This window comes from Sorex fumeus, unplaced genomic scaffold, assembly GCF_029834395.1.
Source record: "Sorex fumeus unplaced genomic scaffold, SorFum_2.1 ptg000156l, whole genome shotgun sequence".
Taxonomy (NCBI): Eukaryota; Metazoa; Chordata; class Mammalia; order Eulipotyphla; family Soricidae; genus Sorex; species Sorex fumeus.
The window spans coordinates 864933-873904 of NW_026606213.1; positions in this window are offsets into that span (position 1 = coordinate 864933).

Sequence of the window (8972 nt, forward strand, 5' to 3'; positions counted from 1 at the left end):
CTGAAGAGCAGAGGAGAGAGTCTGTCTCACGGTAGCGACCACAGCAGCTTCCGGAGCCCAGAGAGCTGCCAGTCTGAGACTCGCCACCCCGAGTGCGACCCCCAGCCTCCCGCACAGCTCCCTGAGCCCACCAAGTGTCATTCCTGCACAAAAACTCAATCCCAAACAGACAAACAAACAACAGCAGATTCAGGGCCAGAGGGCAGAGGGGACAGGTACTTGCCCTGCGGGCAGCTGACCCTCACGCCCTCCCTGGCATCACACCCACCCCCAAACACATTCAGGAGCCAGAAATCGTCCCTGATCACTGTGAGTGCCACTGACCACCTTCCCGTCCAGACACTGACTAGCCGGGAGGCGACTCAGCAGTGATGGCTGGTCTTGTGTGTGCATGTGTGCGTATGTATGTGTGTGAGAGGCCCGGGGTTACACACAGAAGCTAAGGCAAGCAACAGGCACACTTTTTTCTATGGGCTGAGAAGTGCCAGGGAAAAGGGCCCAGCAAGACTGCGCCAAAAGGGGGCTGGAGAGCGATAGCACAGTGGGTAGGGCGTTTGCCTTGCACGTGGCCGACCCAGGTTCGATTCCCAGCATCCCATATGGTCCCCTGAGCACTGCCAGGACTGATTCCTGAGTGCAGACCCAGGAGTAAACCCTGTGCATCACCAGGTGTGACCCAAAAAGGAAAAAAAATGCGCCAAAGGGGAGCGAAGGAGGTTTTGGCGTTTCCTTCGTTCCTTGTGACGGTGCCCAAGTTTGATAACCACAAGCCAGTATTAACTGCATTTCTTAACCCACAGAACTGAGGCAGACAGGTGAATGGGGGAAGCGTCGCCATGGCAATGGAACTCCGAGGAAGTCAACAATAGCTTCATGGCCACCAAAAGACCACCTGAGGGCACGGGACCCAGGGTCTGGTCAAAATTAACCCACATTAGGAGGCCCAGAGCAGGCTGGACCCCCCGAGGGAATAGGAACAAAGGCCAGGAAAGGAATTTCTAAGAGGACCTTGGACCACTCAACTCTACCCCCTTGGCAACCACCCTAGCAACGGACTCTAGGTAGCTAGAAACTCCCACCAGGGGCAGCCTGGGGAAAACCCGAGATTAGCCCCCTTGAACCAAGGGAGGGCGCTCATGTGTGCCCGAGCCCAGGGACTGCTCTTGCCTACGAGGTCGGTCATGTCACGGGCTTCTCCCCTCTGAGGTGTGGACTTTCGGACCGAATGCAACCAGGCAACCTAACGTGTTCAGTGGCTTTCTGCGCCTCTGGAGAAGCCGCACTCTCTCTCGAGCGTGTTACTCCCTCCCTCATTTCCCCTTCCTAAAAGCCTCCAAATAAAATGTTCCTGCTTCATGCTCATCTCCTGAAATGATTTTCTGCGAGAAGGACAAAGGCCCGGGGGCCTGAGGAGGTCGAGGATCGACTCCCTTTCCCTGAAAAGGGCAACCCTTCACTCCGGCCCGAGACCCCGGGAAGGCCTAGTGGGCGTTGTGGGGCTGGCAGGGCTCATCGCGCTCATCAGTGCCAGCGCTCCCGCCAGTCCCGGGGGAGTGACATCTTCTCCTCTGCTTCTCATCAGCCCCCCATGAGGGCCCACTGACTTCAGAGTCATTCCACATTGAATAGAAAAGTCCGCAGGGGGCAGAGAGGCAGGACAGTGGGGAGGGCACTTGCCTTCTATCCAGTTGTCCTGGGCTCGATCTCCGTCAGCACAGGGACGTTAGCCGGCCAGGGTGACCTCTGGGCACAGCCAGGTATGGCCACCCCACCCCACCCCACCCCCACCCCCCAAAAAATATATATATGTATATATAACTACTAAAAAAACTTAAACGAACTACAGATTAAAAACTATCATACACTAAAGAACTGTTAGAGAAAAAAGCCACCCGCACGCGGGCAAAAAGCCCAGAGACTCAGATTCACCTGTGTCACACTGCACTCGCAGCTTAAAGAACTGAGCTCTGCCAAACAGGCTCGTGCCAGTCTCCTACAGAGACTGAAAATGGCACTTGGAGTCTAGAATGTTCCAAGGTAGAATGAGAATTCCGCAAGGAGGAGGGCATCATGGGCCCTTCTTAAAGGGGCAGGCGCCACCCTTCGTGATGCCAGGGTCCGGCTGAGGCTCCGGAGGGCTGCCCTGCAGACACCAGCACTAGCTGGCCAATGTGCCTCTGGTCCCTGCGGGGCCCAGTTCTGGACTCCTGGGCCCTGAGAAAGTGGTTTCAGAAAACGTTTGACAAATGTTTGGCAGTTACAGATCTCCAACTGAGGTCATTCGGCGTCCCCCGAGTGTGACCTGGACCCAGTGACTGTGCCCAGGGCCCTCCTCAGGAGCTGGGCCATAAAATCTATGGGCGGGCGGGGGCGGGGGCGGAGGGGCAGAGCGACAGGGCAGAGGCCCTGAGCCCGACCCTGATAGCCCTGCTCTCTGTGACCCCAGTGCTGTGAGCAACACCTGCCGCACCGTGGCCAGGGAGTGGCCCAGCCCACTAAGGCCTGAGAGCTGTACAGAGGAGTCTGGCCTGGTCTGCTCGGATGGGAGCACAAGCTGAATGAGTGCGGGTCCCCTCGAGGATGAGTGAGCAGGAACGGGGGAGTGCTGGGGAGGTGGGGAGGGTGGAGTGACCTAACCTGGGGGCTCAGGTCGGGACACTTGGACGGGACACCTGGCCGTGCTCAGGGCCGACTTTGATCTAGTCATCGGGGCTCATGCTGGCAGGACCTGGGGGGGGGGTGACGTACAGGGTGGGGTGGGGTCAGCCGCAGGCAAGGCAGGCTCCTTGGCCCTGGGCTACCTTTCCGGTCAAGGATACCTATTTTCTTTCTTTCCTTTTGTTTTTTGGGACACCCGGCAGTGCTCAGGGTTACTCCTGGGTCTGCTCTCGGGAATCACTCCTGGCGGTGCTCAGGGGGACCTATGGGGTGAGCCATGCACCAGGCAAGTGCCAAGTCTTGATGCCAAGGTGCCCACGAAACACAGTGTGCAACAAGGGACTCTACAGAGAACGTCAGGGCCAGCAAACGCTACGAGGAAGTCAATCAATTCTGAAAAAAAACACAAAAAGATGCGAAAGGAGGGGCTGAAGTGAGAGCACAGTGCGGAGGGGTTCGCCTTGCTCACGGCTGACCAAGGTTCGATCACCAGTCCTGAGCACTGCCAGGAGTAATTCCTGCCATCCCTGAGTGTGACCCAAAAAGCCAAAAAAAGAGAAAAAAACAGCGCGAAAGAAAAAGTGTTTGAGCTTCACGCCCTACCGAGGTCGCCAGTTGCCCCCCACGAGCGGCTCTCCGGCACGGCCATGGCCCCAGAAGCACAGAAACCAATCTCTTAGTTATCTAACTTTTAATAGAAATATTTCCAGGGTTAATAAGTAAAAGAGCAGAAATCCAAACCCAGCTGTAGAAAGCAAATCATGTCACAACGCTTTTTCAGCATGTCTGATTTGGGGGCGGTCGTAAGCTCTAAACAATAATGGTGCATCTTTTATCGAAACAATGAATCTAGTCAAAGTAGACAGAGTGTTAACTAGAACTCATCTGCCTCACAGGAATTGGGAGGGGTGGGAGGTGGGGTTCTATTGGGGTTCGCGGTTAAAAATAAGTATTGGTAAAGGGAAATGTGTTTGATATTTACACGACTGAGACCTAAACCTGAAAGCTCTGTAACTTTTCCCACAGTGATTCAATAAATAAATAAATTATAAAAAAAAAGAAAAAAAAGAAAATGTGTTTGAGCCTCACTGTCTCCCTGACACTTGAGCACTCAGTGCCGTGTGTGAGCCCAGTAGAGCCAGTAGAGTCTCCGGCCTGAACAAGTCCCGACCCCCTCACCCCCATGCTCCTGTGTTTGGACCGTGACCCTAAATCCTGTGATGGGATCACGTGTGTCCATGACAAAGACACTAGCAGGCTCACGCCCTAGAACATCCCTGCTTCACACAGGCGTGGCACACGGGTCCTGGCCTGCTAGCGGCCAGCAGTGATTCGGCAGGAAGCAGAGGTGTGAGCCTGAATGTGGGTCAAGACCGTTCCTTCAGCTTGAAGGGGAGGAATGTCCGAGAGGGGGTTTTGAGCACTGCCTCACAAGCATGAGGTCCTGAGTCCAAGCCCCCGGGGTCGCACGTGCACCTGGCACAAAGCCGGCACAAATCCGGCAGCTCTGCTGTCCCAGCTCCACGCAGGAAGGGCGGTGACCCCAGGGGGAGGGCCACTGAGAGAGGAGGGGAACACCACAGAAAGGAGGAGGGAACACAGGGCAGGAGTTGAGGGCTGCAGGCCCGGGAGCACTGGGCAGAGAGTAGCCCTGGGGAGCAGGAGAACAGGCGGGTGCCCTTGTCACTGGCCACTCGAGGCAGTCGCACAAGCCGTGTGCAGACCCACGAGGCTGACAGAGCGCCAGGGACGGGGCAACCCCAGCAAGGATTTTTCTTTAAGTTTTGGGCCATGGGGCCAGAACTCTAGTACAGCAGGTAGGGCATTTGCCTTGCACACAACTGACCCGGGTTCAATCCCGGCATCCCATAGGGACCCCAGAGCACCTCCAGGAGTAAGTCCTGAGTGCAGAGCCAGGAGTGACCCCGGAGCATGTCCAGGTGTGACCCAAAAACAAAACAACAGCAGAGCAAGCGGAAGGGCCCGGAAGCTCTGAGCCACGGAAACGCCAAGGTTGGTTGGTGCCCACTCGCCCCCGACCCCCACCAGGCCAGGCCGGCCTGGGATCAAGGTGCCCGAGCGTCCCCAGACAGGATCTGTCTCAGCGGCTCGGTGCGTTATCTCAGCCTATCACCCAACTCGACTGGGATTGACTCTGGTTATCTCCTTGACTGGTTATCTTGGGCATCTCTGGGGCCAGCCGCCAAGCTCTGTCCTCCCACCTGGCCAGGGCGGGATCAGGTGTCAGCAGCTGGGCCCTGAACACCCCACCTGCCCGTCCAAACGCAATGCAAGCACAAAGGCCAGGCTCGCCCCCAACTCGTAGGACACGACCAAGCCAGGGGCCCCGGAGAGCACTGGGCCCGAGGTCGGTTCCCAGAGATCCCCAAATTTCCCTTGCTCGATGGCCCAGCCCAGCAATCTGCATCAACCACTGGGCCCGAGCTCTCTGCTTTCCTTCTGCTTGCTCAGCGGAATGCAGCACCTCACACCTGGGTTTGGAGGGGAGGAACTCCAAACTTTTTTTTTGGCTTTTTGGGTCACACCTGGCGATGCACAAGGGTTATTTCTGGCTCTGCACTCACAGGGTTTACTCCTGGCTCTGCACTCAGGAGTTACTCCTGGCGGTGCTCAGGGGACCATATGGATGCTGGGACTCAACCCGGGCTGGCAACGTGAAAGGCGCACGCCCTACCCGCTATGCTATCTCTCCAGCCCCGAACTCCAAACTTTATATAGAAAACAACGTATTTCACAATGCCTTTTCAGCCATTCTGATTGTTGGGGGGTAAATTCTAAACAATCATGGTGCATCTTTTTTTTTTTTTTTGCTTTTTGGGTCACACCTGGCAATGCACAGGGGTTACTCCTGGCTCTGCACTCAGGAATCACCCCTGGCGGTGCTCAGGAGACCATATGGGATGCTGGGAATCGAACCCGGGTTGGCCGCGTGCAAGGCAAACGCCCTACCCACTGTGCTATTGCTCCAGCTCTCATGGTGCATCTTTTGTCGAAACAATGAATGTAATCAATGTAGAGAAGAGTTAAGTAGAAATCATCTGCCTCACAGGCATTGGGTGGGTGGGACCTGGGGTATAGTGGGGTTCTTGGTGGAGAAAAATGAGTACTGGTGAAGGGAGAAGAGAAAGGTGTTTGATCATTGCGTGACCGAGACTTAAATCTGAAAGCTTTGTAACTTTTCCCACGGTGATTCAGTAAATAAATAGAAGAAGAAAATTAAATAAATAAATAAATAAAATTATGAAAAACAAAAAAAGTAAGGTGGAGTTCAAGCCCAATACAACCAGCTAATCAGTGGCTAAATAAATAGCAGTACTCCTACATTAAAAACAAACAAACAAACGAAAAACACTGTACTTGTGAGGCAAGTGCATCAGCAGCCTGATGGCACCTTCAGACTCCAGATACCCCAAAATTGCTGCTGTGCCTTTGGCCAGACCCCAAAAACTTGGGCAAAGTTTACCAAGAAAGTAAACGGCCAATAGTTAGGTATGTGGGAAACGCACCCACAAGCCCCCTCCGGCTCAGCTATATCCTTGGAGGCATGGCCTCTCTGGTTCCTGATTGAACTGCTTAATGGCCATGATCCCAGAGACTCAGAAACACATCTCGAAACCCAGTGGCTTTTGGCAGAACAGCGTCTGGTCCCTGCAGTGCTGGGCCCATGGTTTCATGCCTTGGCCTGTTCCCCCTGGAGGCCAGGTGGCCGCCATCCTCCAGAGGTCACTGGACAGTCAGGCTTGGGCCCTCAGTGACAAAACTTGTTGGGCCTCACAGGATGGGGGTGGAGCCAGTCCTGTCCTCCCCGTCCCAACGAGACCCCACGTCATCGTCCATGAACGGCCTCTCTGACTCCTGATCAAGCTGCTTAATGACCAGGATGCTAGAGACTCAGGAGCAAATCTCGGAACCCAGCAGGTTTGGGCAGAAATCCCTCCAGATTGAAGTGTTCAAATTTGCAATTTCAAAATCGCATGGCTACTACTGCAGCCACATAACATCATAGGTTATTCATAACCAGCAATAGAAAACAAACTGTCTACTGTTGCCTTTTCAGCAGATCTGAGTGTTGGGGTAAAATCTCAAACAATAATGGTGGGTCTGATGTCAAAATATTGAATGTGATCAAATTAGAGAGAGAATAATTTGGAAATCATCTGCCCCACACAAAGGGGGACGGTGTGGGATGGGGATATACTGGGGTTGTTGGTGGTGGAGAATGGGCACTGGTGAAGGTACGGGTGTTTCATTGTATGACCAAGACTTAGACCTGAAAGCTTTGTAACTGCTCTCACGGTGATTCAATAAATAAAATCATAAAAAATAAAAAAAAAGTAAGGTGTAGTTCATGCACAATTCAATCAGCTAATCAGTGGCTGGATAAATAGCAGTACTCCTAAATAAAAAAAAAAAAGAGAGAGACGGAGAAATCCAGAAAAACGCGGCAAATCTGTACCCCAAGCACACTCCTCCCCAAACGATCCATTTTCCCCCACCCGAGATAAAGCCGACACGCTATGGGTCACATCCTCCTGCCACTGACCCCCAAAACCCGACACTCCCTCCTCCCACCCCGGGGACTGATGGCACAAACTCCATCTTTGTGTCACGCCGTACATGAGACATTTGTCACTAGAACCTGATGACTCACTTCAGAACCTCAACGGAAGCCACAAAGATGGGGAGCACAGCTCGGGGAGCAACATGCAGGGGCTGCTCAGACCCTCTCTGCCTCTGTCCCCCGCCTGCTCTGGGGACGATGCATAGACAAGTGGCCAGGGGTTGAGAACAGAGGAACCAAGCCTGGAGGAAGCGGGTGCTTGTGTTTTGTTTTCTCTGGAGGCCTGTAACTACGGCTCCTCTTAAGAGACAAAGAAGGCCGCAAATAAGCAAACCCTCTGAACTCGGTTAGCACCTAACTCTGATTTACCGCCAAGATCTGCTCTAAATGAACCTTGAAAGGGTAAGCTAAATATCTCTCAGGGCACGGCAGAGCCTGGCAAGCTCCCCGTGACGTATTCGATATGCCAGACACAGTAACAACAAAGTCTCCAATGGAGACGTTACTGGGCCCGCTCTGGTATTAAAAGTGGGAAAAAAAGTCTAGTTTGTATTTCTTGAAAATGTCAGCTTGACTCAAAGCTGGGGGTTCCGAAGGCAGTTCTATTTCATCCCGCAGCACAAATGCTTCCTTTCTGCTAGAGCTTTGGCTCATGTCTGTCCAGCATCTTCAGGACAGGGAAAAACCAGCCCTGGGAGGTGTGGCGTGATGGGACACTGGCACACAGGAAGCACCTCAATTTGGGTCATTTTCCCCCCGTAGGACTCTGAGGACCCCTTACCCTTCGGGCAGCACCGCACGACATTCTATCAGGAAGTTACATAAAAATCAGTCTTCCATTCCAAACAAAATTTCACGAGCTGCAGACACAGTTCAAGACTATATACAGCCTGAAGGCACAGGACATATGCAAACGACATCTATTCACTGTCATCAGCGAGCCCCGTCACCCGTCTCATGCTGGCATACAACTTCAAAATATCCAGATGGAAGACATTTTTATGTGTCAGGGGGGAAAATCAGAATTAGCAAGAGCTCCAAGAGAAGAGCAAGCCGGCAAACAGGACTGAGAGAAGGTGACCGGACGTGAGGCCGGTCTCTGGCCTAACCCGGGTCCCAGCCCAGCTGCCCTGCAGAACCCGCCAGGGGACACCCCACATGCCTCGGAAAACTCACGGACACCCCACATGCCATGGAATCCCCCCAACGCTCACAGCCGCTCAGGTCTGACTCACACCCACCCTTCCATGCAAAAGAGCTGAAGGAACAAGGATCCCCAGGTCGAAGCTTGTAGTGTTGGGGCTGGAACGATAGTACAGCGGGGAGGGCATTTGCCTTGCATGCAGCCAACCTGGGTTCAAATCCCGGCATCCCATATGGTCCCCTGAGCACCGCCAGGAGTAAATCCTGAGTGCACAGCCAGGAGTAACCCCTGTGCATCTCCGGGTGAAAAAATTAACAATAAAAAGATAACACCGTGGAGGTGTGCAGACTGGGGGCGGGGTGCAGAGGGAGACCTCCCAGAGAGCCTGGCCCAGAGTGAGCATAACATCCCCAAAGACCCCGTAGGATGGCTCCGCCAGGTCTGGGGTGCAGCCTCACACTTGAGTCTAAGCCACCCTGGTCAGGATTCCAAAGAGCCCTCAGAAAAGAACGGAATACTCTGCATTGGAGCAGACCACAGAGGATGATGCAGGGGAAGGAAAGCATTAGGGGGCCTCTTTCGAACTGC